Consider the following 17,313-nt stretch of genomic DNA (forward strand, 5'->3'; position numbering starts at 1 on the left):
TGGAAGTCACTCTCACTAAAATGGTAAGGTCTTGGGATAGGGTGGCGGGGTGGGATCTCAAACACTACTTGCTGGCTTTGGCAGACCTAGAAATTAGACTGATGGGCAAGGATGGACAATGAAGAGGTTTTCATATAGTGCCTGTGAACTTGAACTTCCTCCTTAACATTACAAGAGCTTTTGAAACGTTTTTTAAAAGAGGTAAGGGAAATAAGTTTTGTTTTATAAAGTTGTCTTCTGCTAACTCTTTGGAAAATGGACCAGAAGGGGCTAGGCTAATTTAGAAGCTACTGCAGTTCTCCTCACAAAAATTATGCTGGCTTGGAGAAGCTTCAAGATAGCGGAAGAGTAAAATGCGGAGATCACCTTCCTCCCCACAGATACATCAGAAATACATCTACATGTGGAACAACAACTACAAAACACCCACTGAACGTTGGCAGAAGACCTCAGACCTTCCAAAAGGCAAAAAACTCCCCACGTACCTGGGTAGGGCAAAAGAAAACAAAAAAAAAAACAGAGACAAAAGAATAGGGACGGGACCTGCACCAGTGGGAGGGAGCTGTGAAGGAGGAAAGGTTTCCACACACTAGGAAGCCCCTTCGCGGGCGGAGACTGCGGGTGGCGGAGGGGGGAAGCTTCGGAGCCGCGGAGGAGAGTGCAGCAACAGGGGTGTGGAGGGCAAAACGGAGAGATACCCGCACAGAGGATCGGTGCCGACCAGCACTCACCAGCCTGAGAGGCTTGTCTGCTCACCCTCCGGGGCGGGCGGGGCTGGGAGCTGAGGCTCGGGCTTCGGTTGGAGCGCAGGGAGAGGACTGGGGTTGATGGTGTGAACACAGCCTGAAGGGGGCTAGTGCGCCACAGCTAGCCGGGAGGGAGTCCAGGAAAAAGTCTGGACCTGCCGAAAAGGCAAGAGACTTTTTCTTCCCTCTTTGTTTCCTGGTGCGCGAGGAGAGGGGATTAAGAGCGCTGCTTAAAGGAGCTCCAGAGATGGGTGTGAGCCGCGGCTATCAGCGCGGACCCCAGAGACGGGCATGAGATGCTAAAGGCCGCTGCTGCCACCACCAAGAAGCCTGTGTGTGAGCACAGGTCACTATCCACACCTCCCCTCCCGGAAGCCTGTGCAGCCCACCACTGCCAGGGTCCCGTGATCCAGGGACAACTTCCCCGGAAGAACACACAGAGCGCCTCAGGCTGGTGCAACGTCATGCCAGCCTCTGCCGCCGCAGGCTCGCCCCGCATCCATACCGCTCCCTCCCCCCAGCCTGAGTGAGCCAGAGCCCCTGAATAAGCTGCTCCTTTAACCCCGTCCAGTCTGAGCAAAGAACAGACGCCTTCAGGTGACCTACACGTAGAGGCGGGGCCAAATCCAAAGCTGAACCCTGGGAGCTGTGAGAACAAAGAAGAGAAAGGGAAATCTCTCCCAGCAGCCTCAGAAGCAGTGGATTAAATCTCTACAATCAACTTAATGTACCTGCATCTGTGGAATACCTGAATAGACAATGAATCATCCCAAATTGAGGAGGTGGACTTTGGGAGCAATGATATATATATATAGTTTTTTCCCTTTTTTCTCTTTTTCTGAGTGTGTATGTGTATGCTTCTGTGTGTGATTTCGTCTATACAACTTTGCTTTTACCATTTGTCCTAGGGTTCTATCTATCTGTTTTTTGTTTGTTTGTTTTATTAGTATGGTTTTCAGCACTTGTTATCATTGCTGGATTTGTTTTTTGGTTTGGTTGTTCTTTCTTTTTTTTAATTACTTAAAAATTTTTTTAATAATTATATTTTGTTTTTTATTTTACTAAATTTTAAATTTAATTTAATTTTACTCTCTCTCTCTCTCTCTTTCTCTCCCTCCCTCCCTCCCTCCCTCTCTCCCTCTCTCCCTCTCTCTCTCTCTCTCTCTCTTTCTTTTTTCCTCCCTTTTATTCTGAGCCGTGTGGATGACAGGCTCTTGGTGCTCCAGACAGGTGTCAGGGCCGTGCCTCGGAGGTGGGAGAGCCAAGTTCAGGACACTGGTACACCAGAGACCTCCAAGCTCCACTTAATATCAAACGGCGAAAACCTCCCAGAGATGTCCATCTCAACACCAAGACCCAGTTCCACTCAAGGACCAGCAAGCTACAAGCTGTACACCCTATGCCAAACAACTAGCAAGACAGGAACACAACCCCACCCATTAGCAGAGAGGCTGCCTAAAATCATAACAAGGTCACAGACACCCCCAAAACACACCACCAGACGTGGACCTGCGCACCAGAAACACAAGATCCAGCCTCATCCACCAGAACACAGGCACTAGTCCCCTCCACCAGGAAGCCTACACAACCCACTGAAGAAACCTTAGCCTCTGGGGGCAGACACCAAAAACAACAGGAACTATGAACCTGCAGCCTGCGAAAAGGAGAACCCAAACACAGAAATTTAAGCAAAATGAGAAGACACAGAAACATACAGCAGATGAAGGAGGAAATAAAAACCCACCAAACCTAACAAATGAAGAGGAAATAGGCAGTCTACCTGAAAAAGAATTCAGAATAATGCTAGTAAAGATGATCCAAAATCTTGGAAACAGAATGGAGAAAATAAAAGAAACATTTAACAAGGACCTACAAGAACTAAAGAGCAAATAAACAATCATGAACAACACAATAAATGAAATTAAAAATTCTCTAGAAGGGATCAATAGCAGAATAACTGAGACAGAAGAACGGATAAGTGACCTGGAAGATAAAATAGTGGAAATAATTACTTCAGAGCAGAATAAAGGAAAAAGAATGAAAAGAATTGAGGACAGTCTCAGAGACCTCTGGGACAATATGAAATGCACCAAAATTCGAATTATAGGGGTCCCAGAAAAAGAAGAGAAAGGGACTGAGAAAATATTTGAAGGGATTATAGATGAAAACTTCCCTAATATAGGTAAGGAAATAGTTAATCAAGTCCAGGAAGCACAGAGAGTCCCATACAGGATAAATCCAAGGAGAAACACGCCAAGACACATACTGATCAAACTATCAAAACCTAAATACAAAGAAAAAATATTAAAAGCAGCAAGGGAAAAGCAACAAAAAACATACAAAGGAATCCCCATAAAGCTAACATCTGATCTTTCAGCAGAAACTCTGCAAGCCGGAAGGGAGTGGCAGGGTATATTTAAAGTGAAGAAAGGGAAAAACCTACAACCAAGATTACTGTAGCCAGCAAGAAACACATTCAGATTCAAAAGAGAAATTAAAACATTTAGAGGCAAGCAAAGCGAAAAGAATTCAGCACCACCAAACCAGCTTTACAACAAATGCAAAAGGAACTTCTCTAGGCAGGAAACACAAGAGAAGGAAAAGACCTACAGTAACAAGCCCAAAACAATTAAGAAAATGGTAGTAGGAATATACATGTCAATAATTACTTTAAATGTAAATGGATTAAATGTTCCAACCAAAAGAAACACACTGGATGAATGGATACAAAAACAACACATATGCTGTCTACAAGAGACCCACATCAGACCTAGGAACACAAAAAGACTGAAAGTGAGGGGATGGAAAAAGATATTCAATGCAACTGGAAATCAAAAGAAAGCTGGAGGGCTTCCCTGGTGGCGCAGTGGTTGAGAGTCCAACTGCCGATGCAGGGGACACGGGTTCATGCCCCGGTCCGGGAAGATCCCACATGCCGCGGAGCAGCTGGGCCCGGGAGCCATAGCCGCTGAGCCTGCGTGTCTGGAGGATGTGCCTGTGAGCCATGGCCGCTAGGCCTGCGTGTCTGGAGCCTGTGCTCTGCAACGGAAGAGGCCACACAGTGAGAGGCCCGCGTAACGCAAAAAAAAAAAAAAAAGCTGGAGAAGCAATTCTCAATCAGACAAAATAGACTTTAAAACAAAGACTATTACAAGAGACAAAGAAGGACACTACATAATGATCAAGGGATCAATCCAAGAAGAAGATATAACAATTGTAAATATTTATGTACCCAACATAGGAGCACCTCAATACATAACGCAAATGCTAACAGCCATAAAAGGGGAAATCAACAGTAACACAATCATAGTAGGCGACTTTAACACCCCACTTTCACCAATGGACAGATCATCCAAAATGAAAATAAATAAGGAAACACAAGCATTAAATGATACATTAAACAAGATGGACTTAATTGATATTTACAGGACATTCCATCCAAAAACATCAGAATACACTTTTTTCTCAAGTGCTCATGGAACATTCTCCAGGATAGATCATATCTTGGGTCACAAATCAAGCCTTGGTAAATTTAAGAAAATTGGAATTGTATCAAGTATCTTTTCTGACCACAACGCTATGAGACTAGATATGAATTACAGGAAAAAAAATCTGTAAAAAATACAAACACACGGAGGCGAAACAATGCACTACTAAATAACCAAGAGATCACTGAAGAAATCCAAGAGGAAATCAAAAAATACCTAGAAACAAATGACAATGAAAACACAATGACCCAAAACCTACGGGATGCAGCAAAAGCAATTCTAAGAGGGAAGTTTATAGCAATACAATCCTACCTTAAGAAACAGGAAACATCTCAAATAAACAACCTAACCTTACACCTAAAGCAATCAGACAAAGAAGGAAAAAGAAACGCCAAAGTTAGCAGAAGGAAATAAATCATAAAGATCAGATCAGAAATAAATGAAAAAGAAATGAAGGAAACAATAGCAAAGATCAATAAAACTAAAAGCTGGTTCTTTGAGAAGATAAACAATATTGATAAACCATTAGCCAGACTCATCAGGAAAAAAAGGCAGAAGACTCAAATCAATAGAATTACAAATGAAAAAGGGTAAGTAACAACTGACACTGTAAAAATACAAATGATCATGAGAGATTGCTACAAGCAACTCTATGCCAATAAAATGGACAACCTGGAAGAAATGGACAAATTCTTAGAAATACACAACCTTCCGAGACTGAACCAGGAAGAAATAGAAAATATGAACAGACCAATGAAAAGCACTGAAATTGAAATTGTGATTAAAATATTTCCAACAAACAAAAGCCCAGGACCAGATGGCTTCACAGGCGAATTTTATCAAACACTTAGAGAAGAGCTAACACCTATCCTTCTCAAACTCTTCCAAAATATAGCAGTGGGAGGAACACTCCCAAGCTCATTCTACAAGGCCACCATCACCCTGATACCAAAACCAAAGATGTCACAAAAAAGGAAAATTACAGGCCAGTATCACTGATGAACATAGATGCAAAAATCCTCAACAAAATACTAGTAAAGAGAATTCAACAGCACACAAAAAGGATCATACACCATGATCAAGTGGGGTTTATCCCAGGAATGCAAGGATTCATCAATATACGCAAATCAATCAATGTGATAACCACATTAACAAATTGAAGGAGAAAAACCATATGATCATCTCAATAGATGCAGAGAAAGCTTTCAACAAAATTCAACACCCATTTATGATAAAAACCCTCCACAAAGTAGGCAAGAGGGAACTTACCTCAACATAATAAAGGCCATATATGACAAACCCACAGCCAACATCGTCCTCAATGGTGAAAAACTGAAACCATTTCCACTAAGATCAGGAACAAGACAAGGTTGCCCACTCTCACCACTATTGTTCAACATAATTTTGGAAGTTTTAGCCACAGCAATAAGAGAAGAAAAAGAAATAAAAGGAATCCAAATCAGAAAAGAAGAAGTAAAGCTGTCACTGTTTGCAGATGACATGATACTATACATAGAGAATCCTAAAGATGCTACCAGAAAACTACTAGAGCTAATCAATGAATTTGGTAAAGTAGCAGGATACAAAATTAATGCACAGAAGTCTCTTGGATTCTTATACACTGATGATGAAAAATCTGAAAGTGAAATTAAGAAAACACTCCCATTTACCATTGCAACAAAAAGAATAAAATACCGAGGAATAAACCTACCTAAGGAGACAAAAGACTTGTATGCAGAAAATTATAAGACACTGATGAAAGAAATTAAAGATGACACAAATAGATGGAGAGATATACCATGTTCTTGGGATTGGAAGAATCAACATTGTGAAAATGACTCTACTACCCAAAGCAATCTACAGATTCAATGGAATCCCTATCAAACTACCACCAGCAATTTTCACAGAACTAGAACAAAAAATTTCACAATTTATATGGAAACACAAAAGACCCCGAATAGCCAAAGCAATCTTGAGAAAGAAAAATGGAGCTGGAGGAATCAGGCTCCCTCACTTCAGACTATACTACAAAGCTACAGTAATCAAGGCAGTATGGGACTGGCACAAAAACACAAAGATAGATCAATGGAACAGGATAGAAAGCCCAGAGATAAACCCATGCACATATGGTCACCCTATCTTTGATAAAGGAGGCAAGAATATACAATGGAGAAAAGACAGCCTCTTCAATAAGCGGTGCTGGGAAAACTGGAAAGCTACATGTAAAAGAATGAAATTAGAACACTCCCTAACACCATACAGAAAAAAAACCTCAAAATGGATTAAAGACCTAAATGTAAGGCCAGACACTATCAAAATGTTAGAGGAAAACATAGGCAGAACACTCTGTAACATATTTCACAGCAAGATCCTTTTTGACCCACCTCCTAGAGAAATGGAAATAAAAATAAACAAATGGGTCCTAATGAAACTTAAAAGCTTTTGCACAGCAAAGGAAACCATAAACAAGATGAAAAGATAACCCTCAGAATGGGAGAAAATATTTGCAAATGACACAACTGATAAAGGATTAATCTCCAAAATTTACAAGCAGCTCATGCAGCTCAGTATCAAAAAAACAAACAACCCAATCCAAAAATGGGCAGAAGGCCTAAATAGACATTTCTCCAAAGAAGAGATACAGATTGCCAAGAAACACATGAACGAACGCTCAACATCTTTAATCATTAGAGAAATGCAAAACAATACTACAATGCAGTATCATGTCACACCAGTTAGAATGGCCATCATCAAAAAATCTACAAACAATAAATGCTAGAGAGGGTGTGGAGAAAAGGGAACCCTCTTGCACTGTTGGTGGGAATGTAAATTGATACAGCCACTATGGAGAACAGTATGGAGGTTCCTTAAAAAACTACAAATAGAATTACCATACGACCCAGCAATCCCACTACTGGGCATATACCCTGAGAAAACCATAATTCAAGAAGAGTCATGTACCAAAATGTTCATTGCAGCTCTATTTACAATAGCCCAGAGATGGAAACAACCTAAGTGTCCATCATCGGATGAATGGATAAAGAAGATGTGGCACATATATACAATGGAATATTACTCAGCCATAAAAAGAAGCGAAATTGAGTTATTTGTAGGGAGGTGGATGGACCTAGAGTCTGTCATACAGAGTGAAGTAAGTCAGAAAGAGAAAAACAAATACTGTATGCTAACACATATATATGGAATCTAAAAAAAAAAAAAAAATGGTCATGAAGAACCTAGGGGCAAGACAGGAATAAAGATGCAGACCTACTAGAGAATGGACTTGAGGACACGGGGCGGGGGAAGGGTAAGCTGGGACAAAGTGAGAGAGTGGCATGGACATATATACACTACCAAATGTAAAACAGATAGCTAGTGGGAAGCAGCCGCATAGCACAGGGAGATCAGCTCTTTGCTTTGTGACCAGCTAGAAGGGTGGGATAGGGAGGGTGGGAGGGAGGGAGACGCAAGAGGGAAGAGATATGGGGATATATGTATATGTATAACTGATTCACTAAAGCAGAAACACACCATTGTAAAGCAATTATACTCCAATAAAAACGTTAAAAACAAACAAACAAAAAATCATGCTTGCTTGAACAAAGGTGGTGAGAGGGGGGATGCAGTAGAGTGGGTGGTGTAGAAATATATTAAAGTGAGGAATTCTGAATTCATGTGGAAGGAGGAGGAGATGGAAGAGGCAGAGGAGATTCCAGGTTTCTGTCTTGAAAAATTAGATAGAAGGCAGTTCCCTTCACCCAAATTGAGGATTCCAAGAGGAGGAAACAAATGAGGAAATGATCAGCGAGATCAGATTTGGAAATTCTGTGTGTGCAGTAGGCTGTATAAATCCAGAAATTAACAGATATTTCTGAACTGGAGACATAGCTTTGAGCTTTCTCAGAGTATAAATGGTGGTTGAAACTTAAGACATTGTCTACAGAGGCTCTAGGCTCCTGGAAGATGAAGAAGTTAAGGTCTAGTGGGGAGCAAGGCAGGTAAGCAATTATGGGATGGAAGTATTGGCATAAAATGCCATAGGAGACTTAAATTTTAGGGGAAGCAAGAAAACTCGACCCAGAGGGTCTTTTTATGTCAAACATGAAGGATGAATCTGTATTGATTAGTGGAGTGACTGGGGACTGGAGCATTCCTGGCAGGACCACCTGTTGCAAAAACAAGTTAAGAGGGCAAATCATTGAACTTGTGATAAGTTAATATACAACCAGGCTAAAGTTTGCTTTATCGCTGAATAAAGGCACTCCCTGAAAGTGAATGTGAACTCCCTGAGTGCAGGAACAATCTATATCCCCAGTAGCTAGCACACATTAGGTGCTCAATAAAAGTTGGTTGAAACGATGGGGTCTGTTCAAATAAATAATGTAATGTAATATAACACAAAATAATTTCAGAAAGACTACTCTCCTACTTAACTGAGAGAAAAACTTGTAATCAGGTCATTTTATTCATTCAATAATTATTTAATCCACTACTATACAAATTGCAAGCCCGGGTATCTATTCCTTAAGTCCCGGTAAGAACACCTAGCAGGCAAACAGTGTTTACCTGCCTTCCTTAGTTAATGGAAACAACAGTCCATTGAAAAGGCATCTGATTCAGACTTTTATTTACTTAAACAGGCTCTTCCCTTAGTCCTGATTAGAGACTTCCTATTATAAACATATTCAATATAAACTAGCCCACCTACTATTTGCCTTAATTTGTTGCCCTGACCTCTAGTAACTTTGTTATTATTTCCCTAACACCTAATATAGCACCTGACTCAGAGTACTAGTTGTGTAATAAGTATTTGTTAACTAACTCTCAGAAATTAGGTGACTTATGATTAAAATGACGACTTCACATTCAGTATTCTAAAGTTTTCTGCATCATGGTGAATCTATCATTTTTGACCACATGGAAATCTTTCTTCAGTCTTCTTGTAAAGGTACTACTATTTTGCTTTAGCGATCTACCCCTCAGTCACTAGATACAGTTCTGGAAAGCACTCCTAAGCTACACTCCCTCTCCTGGCCAAGATATGGGAACAGGACCATGGTAGACAAAGCCTATACTTTTTAAATGTAATGTGAATAAAATGACACAGGAAGTGAAGACGGTAGGTCCTTCTTACTCTACTCTAACTCATATATACTTTTTCTTAACACTGGGCCTTCAGATTTCTTTTTGACTTATGAGCTACTCCATAAATTGCAATAAATTTTATTTTCGCTTAACTCATTCAGAATTAGATTCTGCTGCTTGTAACCAAAGGATTCTAATCGCACGTAGTTCTAAAATTCTGAGACTTACTTTAGTAAGAGGAGAGAGAAAAGGAGAGCAGAAAATAACGGAAGCACACTGAATGGAGAGGCAAAGCAAATATAAAACCGAAAGATAAATTTTACCAAACTAATCTTTTTTTTTTTTTTTAACCAAAAGATGAGTTGTATATTTTTTAATTATTAAGTGTGAGCCTGCAGTTACTGGCTTTCAAATTTGGTGAGCGTAATGATCACGTGGGACACTTGTGTAAATGTCAATCTCCAGGCCCTGCACCCAGAGGTTCTGATTCTGTTGGTCCATGTGGGGCCTGGGTATATGCATAATTACAAGCTTCTTAGATGATTCTCAGGCCATGCTTTGGAAACCACTGCTTTAGGTTCTACTGTATATGAAAAGTGGCAGTTAATCAGGTCTGTGAGCACAGCAAAACAGGCCTGATCCCAGGTCAGTTTTGCTAAACAATCCCAAACTTCTAGTTTTGCTAAACAATCCCAAACTTCTAGTCACAACAACAGTCTGATGAAATGTCCTATCAAGTGGATTGCAAGATATATGTATGTATAATAAAACAACGAAGGCTAATTTTCCATTTTCATTTTGCCAAACAAGGGCCAATGAAATTACAAGAGGGAGAACTTAGAAAACTAAAACCATCATCTTTATTTTATAGTCCAATTTTTGTTATTTAGAGAAAAGCACCTTTCATATGGGTATAACTTTATTTCCTATTGATCTTTTATATACACTTGTGTTCATTCAAAATACCACCATCTGCATGAGAAGAAAATCTTTATTATAAAGGGTGAAAATTCATTATTACAGAGAATTCCTTAAAGTTGAGGTGGGGTGGTGCCAAGACATTAATTTTTTTTTAAGACTTTGATTTGTTACTGGACCAACCCTACAAGTAAAGTTATCTATCGAGCCAACATATGTACATACCATGTAATGTCCATAGACTTACTGGAAAAATTGAGTTTACTTTTTCAAAAGCCAAAACAGTGGGTCCCATGTGGTCCTACCTTAGTATTTGTACACAACAAAGAATTCCAAATACTTTTCAAAAAATGTGGTTAATGCTTTTACATAAAATCTTTATATAAAAACTATAAGACAAATATGTTATAGGAAATGGCAAAGGTGTGTCTGTGTTTGTATGCAATGACAATTTTTGGTTACAATATTTTTTCAATATTTTATGATATTTAGCTTGTAATAATTTAGTTTGTAATAATTGTTCGATTATACCATAGATGCCATGCAAAACTTTCATCCTGGAAACAAAGAATAGTATTTTTAAATTCCTTTTAAATTTTTTAAATTCAGTTCAACATGATTAAATTGTTAATTGGAAACCCACAAGATGCTCATGACTCCACTAGACACTGGGGAAAAAAATGTATAAAGTGACAGATTTTATAATACAACTCTAAAAAGCAAGAGATTCAAAAGTAGATTTTAAAAACCAGCAGCTAGCCAAGGCATGGTAAAGATGACTATTCGCGGTTGTAGAACATGGAACCCAACACACAGTCCTCAAGGAAGTCCATGTAATAGCACTAAAGTTAACAGAAGACCTCTGTTCTCTGTCCTACTTCCTGCACATGACACTCACAAGGTTTACATCAGGGAGGAAAATGTGCAGTAAAAACTAGTGTCTGAGCACTGAATTAATATTTAGGAATTAGTCATGGACTTGGAGAAGCACTTTTCATTATTTATACACAAGCTTACTAATCATAGAATCAAAGAAATAAACACTAAACTTTTTTATTAGAAATTCAGGCCTAAAAAATAGTTGTTTTGCTCTATGCTGCTGGTACACGTGACAATCACAATAGACCATGTGGGCTGTAACTTTCACCAAACATTTACCAAACATTCCCTTTTTGCAGCAGAGAGATGACTAGGTTAAAGGGGAGTTATCTTTCTTGTAACCCTTCTTTGTACTATTTTTCATTGGTCTTTGGCTTTTCCTTCCTGGTAATCTTCATTTATCTGATAATCCTTACTTATGATGATAATTCTCAGACTGTGGAGAGCAGGGGTAGGTTCAGTTGCTTCCTTCATTAGCACCAGGAATATGGGAATTTTTAATTCAATTCAGCATGACTCAGCAATTGCTTATTGGATATCCATGTGATGCTCAGTACTCCATTAGACACTAGGAAGGATGCAAAAGATGTATTACAGGATTCCTGCCCCCAGGAGCTGGAAATCCTATTGAAAGGTAGGTAGATAAGAACCAGATGGAGGACTATGAGATAACAGGTAAAGCTTTGGGAATGAGGGTGTTGATGGTGGCAGTGCCCCTTAGCAAGGAGCTGTCTTGTGTTATTAGACTTGGTTTTTGTTTTTTTTTTAATTAATATATGCACAGTATGTCTCTTGGCTTATACTTGCTTTTAATGCTCAAGAGAATAACAGTAGGAATATTCTTACGAAAACCAGGCAGGACGGTATTCAGCAGAATAGAAATTTGCAAATTATGGGTAGATGGTTGTCTCTCAGTGCTAGGAGAAGGTTGGATTACATAAAGCGGATGTGGATAATAAAGGAAAGGAATTCCATATCTGTTGGAATGTACATCTAGATGATTCTCCTGTCAAAAAACAGTGATCTTCAGACTCTTTTAACCCTGAAGCAAATTTAAATGAAAATAATACATGGTTTGCCATTTCAAAATCTTGACCAACCAGAGTCAAACGCAGAATTATCAGTAATGAGTAATAAACTGAGAAATGAAGTTAGAAGGAGAAGTATAAAATGGAATTAAGCCCCAGGGAAATGATCTTTCCCCAGCTTGGAGCTAGGACAGCCTTAAGTATCTTCTGGACGTTGTCTGTTTTTCACAAAGATCCCAATGTTGTCATCTGCTTTCCCTCTGCTAAAAGTGATTGACTAACTGCAGGTAAAAATCAGTTTGGTACTACCACAAAAATGATAGGTTTTTATGTGTTAACTTTATTCATGGTTGTGTGAGAGCCATCTGGTTCCAGAAGAAGATGCTATAGAGCTTTTGCATAGTTTTTCTGGGTGAAGGAGGCAACTGGAGATGGAAAACAGCTCACTTAGAGCCCATGGGTCAGTTTAAACTATTTCATAAGCAATAAATTAAACGATGCTTCAGCAAGCAGAAAGGCTTGCTAAAGAGTGGGAATTTGCTATATAAAAAGAGGGTGAGAAGCATTAGAAGACTAGTTAATAATCAAGATAACAAAATACTGTTATTGGGAAATTCTGAGCAAGAGTTTACCGGCTCAAAGTTTTTTTGTTTTAAAAACAACAAAAAAATATAAGGCCCAGAGGTCACACATTAGTGTATTTGTGGAGGGAAATTATGAAACTAGATGAAGGCAAGATTTCTCAGCTTTCGGTCTGGGGCACTTTGCATCACACTGGTGGTTTCCAACTGGCAGCATCAGCATCATGTGAGAACTTGTTAGAAATGCTACCTCTTAGTCACCGCCCCAGACCAATGAATCGGAAACTCCAGGGGTGATGCCCAGTAAGCTGTGTTGTAACAAGTTCTCCAGGTGGTTCTGATGCACATTAAAGTTTGAGAACCACTGCACCGCCATGTGGCTCTGTCACAGAAGGCTGGAGAGGCTGATTGGGACCAAGACTGTACCTATGCAGTCAGAAAGCCAAGCACCAAGCTGGAACATTCGTGGGAGGAATGAGGCCTCACTCTGACAGGGGAGATGGACTTTTGGGTTAAATAGTAAAAGAAGTAGAAGGTTAATAGTAGAAGGGAAATTCCAAATTCAGGATCTAAGTAAGAACTCCAATTCTCTAAGAACTACGGGGTCTTTTACGGCCTAAGCCTTACTTCCACCTTAACTCCTTCAGTAAAAGTTTCAACTGTGTGGATTTGGGAACTGTAAGGGTGTATTTCTAATTTTATAATGAAAACCAGTAGAAGAAGAAAAAGTCACTTTTCAAAATTGACCTATTTTGCTTCCTGTGTTAAACATAATTATTTTGAAAATGAAAAACCTCTCTAAATTTAGTTTATGTAACATATGGAAGATTAAGGGGAAGGGAGGAAAGAAAAACTCAGAGATGAGGCAAGGTTGAGTTTGCCTATTTTACATTATTACTGTAAAATTCCTTCGCCTTGAAAAACACTCAAGTTTCTTTTCCATGTGACTCACTAGCAAACTTCTGTTCCTTAGATGTGGATCCTGTATTGTGTGGATAGGGATATCAAATAACCAAAATATGAAAAAAAAAATCACAGCTTATATTTAGTGTAAGAATAAGGAACTAAACAAGTAGAAAATCCCCTTTCATGATTGAGAAACTAATGTTAAGCTTAGCAATATTAGTAGCATTAAAATACTTAAAAAAAATACTTTTATGTTATGTCCTCAGGATATCCATGAATAATGAAAGCTACAACCAACACTGCTGCCATTAGTTAAATGTGGCTCACACAAAGATCTTATAAACTGCTTCTAAAAGCTACACTACGTTTCACTCATTTCCTTTTATCCCCCTCTATCCTTTTTAAAGACGTGGACTCATTTTTCTGGATAATACCTTTTAAACTCTTTATCAAATATGTACTCAGTAACTATCAACTACTGTAGGAAAATACAACTCAGTACCTGACACCATAATATACAAGATAATTATCAGGGTCATACACTCAATTTGTCAGATAGTTTTGTATTTACCACCCATAACTGAAGCCATTTCCATAGCAGAGATTGTAGGTACAAAGAGAGTAAGAATTTTGTTAGGAGATAACTGTGAAATAAAATGAAGACCTTGTAGTAAAAAGTTTGTTACTATTTAAGAATGTTTCTTCTGGTCTTTGTGTCTTTCCTTTGCAAAGTATACTTTATTTTTAGATGTGCAGATATAATTAGAACCCAGTGTTTTATGTTTCCAAAATTGTGGAAAAGAATGCTACTTATGTACTTAAGTATTTAGGGCTAACACAATGATACGGTGCTCAAATCTCTACAAAGCTTGCCTGAACAGAAAACTATGATGCTTCAGGCATATAACAGGGTGGTACCGGTGTGTTTGCTGAGATAGTTCTCAAGACTGTTTTTCTTTCAACACAAGCAGTCTTTCAAGTGTACTAACAAACTCCACATTCATAAAAGTGTCCATGAAAAGTAGAGAATATCATGAAGTGTACTGAATCTAACCTGCACTGATATAGAAAAGATACTGACTTGTTATTTTCTACTCTGAAGTGTAAAGTTAGCAAGAGATTGAGAAAAGGAGCTGTTTGTTTAATAAAATAGTTACCATCTTGAGAACTGATCCAGCTCTCATGGATAAAAAGTTTAATTGTGTGAACAAAGTAAAATATTGAAAATATCTAATTCTCTACTGCACAGCAGTGACCACTATACAACTTAATCTCTCTCCTCCAGTGAATACTCAGTATGACAGGCCAGGTTTCTGGTTTCTGAGGCAGCTACTCAATGACTAGCAATTTAAATTCATTCCTACAACTGAATTCATAACAACTTCCCTACCAGAACCCTAGAATCAAGTTATATTGTTATGATCAGACCGTGTTAAAGAAAATAAAATGCATTTTTAATAATTCCTCTTCCATCACAACTTTTTTTCAAGTCTCTGATACTAAGTTACTTCCAAATACACTTTATGAGAACAATCAGACTATTTTCCTCATGGTCAGCAAACTCCTTCATTTATACTATTCTGTTATTCCTCTTTCTTATACTTGTCCTTCCTCTTCCTCAGTATTGCTGTAGGCACTCTGAAAAATTTTCAAATACCTAATTAATGATTCTAAAGATCTTTGTCTTATTTCTATTACCTTGAGGAAAAATGGAAAAGAAAGGGGAGTCCATATTTGGGGTGAACCTATTGCGTCAAATACAAAGATGTGGAATTCTTACAAATAGTCCTTGTGATTGCTATAATCATAAGAGGTAGCTGTTATTGTACCCATTTTGCAGAGGAGGAAATTGAGGCCCAGAGAGACTTAGCAATAGCTATGGGGTAAAATGGTGTTTGAACCTAGTTGTGTGTAACTCCATAGCTCATGCTCTTTGTAACCTAAGTAAAATATTGCCCCTGGAATTTTTACTAATGTTAATTATACCTTTATATAAAAATACTTTTATTTAATGACTAATATTTTCAAAGCACTATTGTATACATCATCCCATTTCAAGGCGGCTGGTAGAATGGGGTGCTTGTTGTGGGGTGTTGTGAGGAATAGCAATAATGTATATAAAGTATAATATCCAATGTAAGACAAGTGCTCAGTAGCTATTATTATTATTATTATTATTACTGATCCTCCCAGCAAGCTTAGCACTTAAGTAGTACAACTGTCATCATGCCCCCCGACAGACTTTTCCTACAAAGATTAATCCCGTTCACGTTATACTCCACAAGCAAGAATTACTTTAAAATTTTTATTTTTAAGGCATTTACTTACAGGAATCTTAAAACCCCATATTCAACTTCAGTTTGTTGGCAATGCAGGCAGGCAGGCAGGGAGTAGAAGGGAAGCAGGTGTGAGACGGGCTTACAATCTTTCCCAGCCGAGTCAGAACTGGAAATTTTGTCTTCCTTCTCCAAAATGAGACTCCTTTCCACTGCACCAAAGTGATACAGGAGGATTTTCTTTCTCCTAAGTGTCACCATCCTCTTCTCACAAAGGATAATGTAATGGCGAGCCCATCCTTCAGTTCCTTGCCTGCACAGGGAGGGTGTGCCCCCTGATATCGGTGCAGACCACACTAGTTTACCGCGTGAGAGCCGTTATCATGACGCAGAGGATGGTTCCGGTTTGACTTCTGTGGCCGCATTCCTGCTCTCCGGATAGTAGGCAGAGAAGTGCAAGAAAAGTACTTGGTATCAGTGACTCACAGCAAGACAGGAAATGTCAAGCGGGTCCACCCTTCCTTCCTGCCCTCCCGACCAGCTGAGTTGCAGAACCACAGGCCACAAGGAGCCTAGAATCTTGGGGAGCAGGGCTAGAGCCACAGACAGAGTCTGGGCCACTGCGGTGGGCTCGCCAAATGGATTAAAACGTCAGGACCCAGCTGCCAGGAAAACATGCTCTATTCATCCTAGAGAGCACTGTTTCTGTTGAGATTTCTCTTTTCACTTTTACGCAGTATCTGCCTGGTATATTCTGGCCCTCGCATTGTTCTTAAACAGTGGGCTTGACACGGTTAACTGAGTGGTCCTCATTTATACTCTGTTTAAAAAACACGCAAGAAATGATATCAATCATCATTATCAAGCAACGCCTTCACAATGCAAAACGGCAGTGTCTCTCCAGCAAAATGTAAACACATCTACAGCAGTGTTTTGAACCTAGTGTAAAATTGCTTCAATAAAGTTACATTATGTTTCTCTTCATGAGAGCAGCAAATGATTATCATGATGATAAAGGCTAACAATTATTACATTAAGAACTGCCCTAAGCACTTTATATATTTTAAGTCATTTAAGTCTTACAAATACCCTTTGAGATAAGGGTTATTATTGTTCCCATTTTACAAATGAGGAAGTTATCAAAATGAATGAAAGCCTTTTCACTGTCTCCCCAAATTGTTTTGAAACCTCACAAATAATAAACAAAGCTCAAGCAAAAACAAAAAAAATCATAAATGAAGCTGCTGCTTACAGTGATTTGCTGGAAGAGTCAAATGAATAAGTGACACAAAATGATTATACACATGTTTCTCACAACTGGCCAAGTTCAGTAGTACATTTCCAATTCAAGTTAAAACTCTGAAATGAGTCATTACAGCAGACCAAATTTGTCAGTATCTTTTGTC

General features: G+C 38.9%; 1 long non-coding RNA gene across 1 annotated transcript in view; it reads right to left on the bottom strand.

Annotated features, from left to right (window-relative positions):
• Positions 1-17,062, bottom strand: part of LOC105748823 (uncharacterized) — a 40,473-nt gene extending 23,411 nt beyond the window's left edge. The window contains exon 1 of the long non-coding RNA XR_004479462.2: positions 15,960-17,062. This is a non-coding gene — a long non-coding RNA (uncharacterized LOC105748823). The remainder of the gene's footprint in view (positions 1-15,959) is intronic.
• Between the last annotated feature and the right edge of the window lie 251 nt (positions 17,063-17,313).

This window comes from Orcinus orca, chromosome 5 (genome assembly GCF_937001465.1).
Source record: "Orcinus orca chromosome 5, mOrcOrc1.1, whole genome shotgun sequence".
Lineage (NCBI taxonomy): Eukaryota > Metazoa > Chordata > Mammalia > Artiodactyla > Delphinidae > Orcinus > Orcinus orca.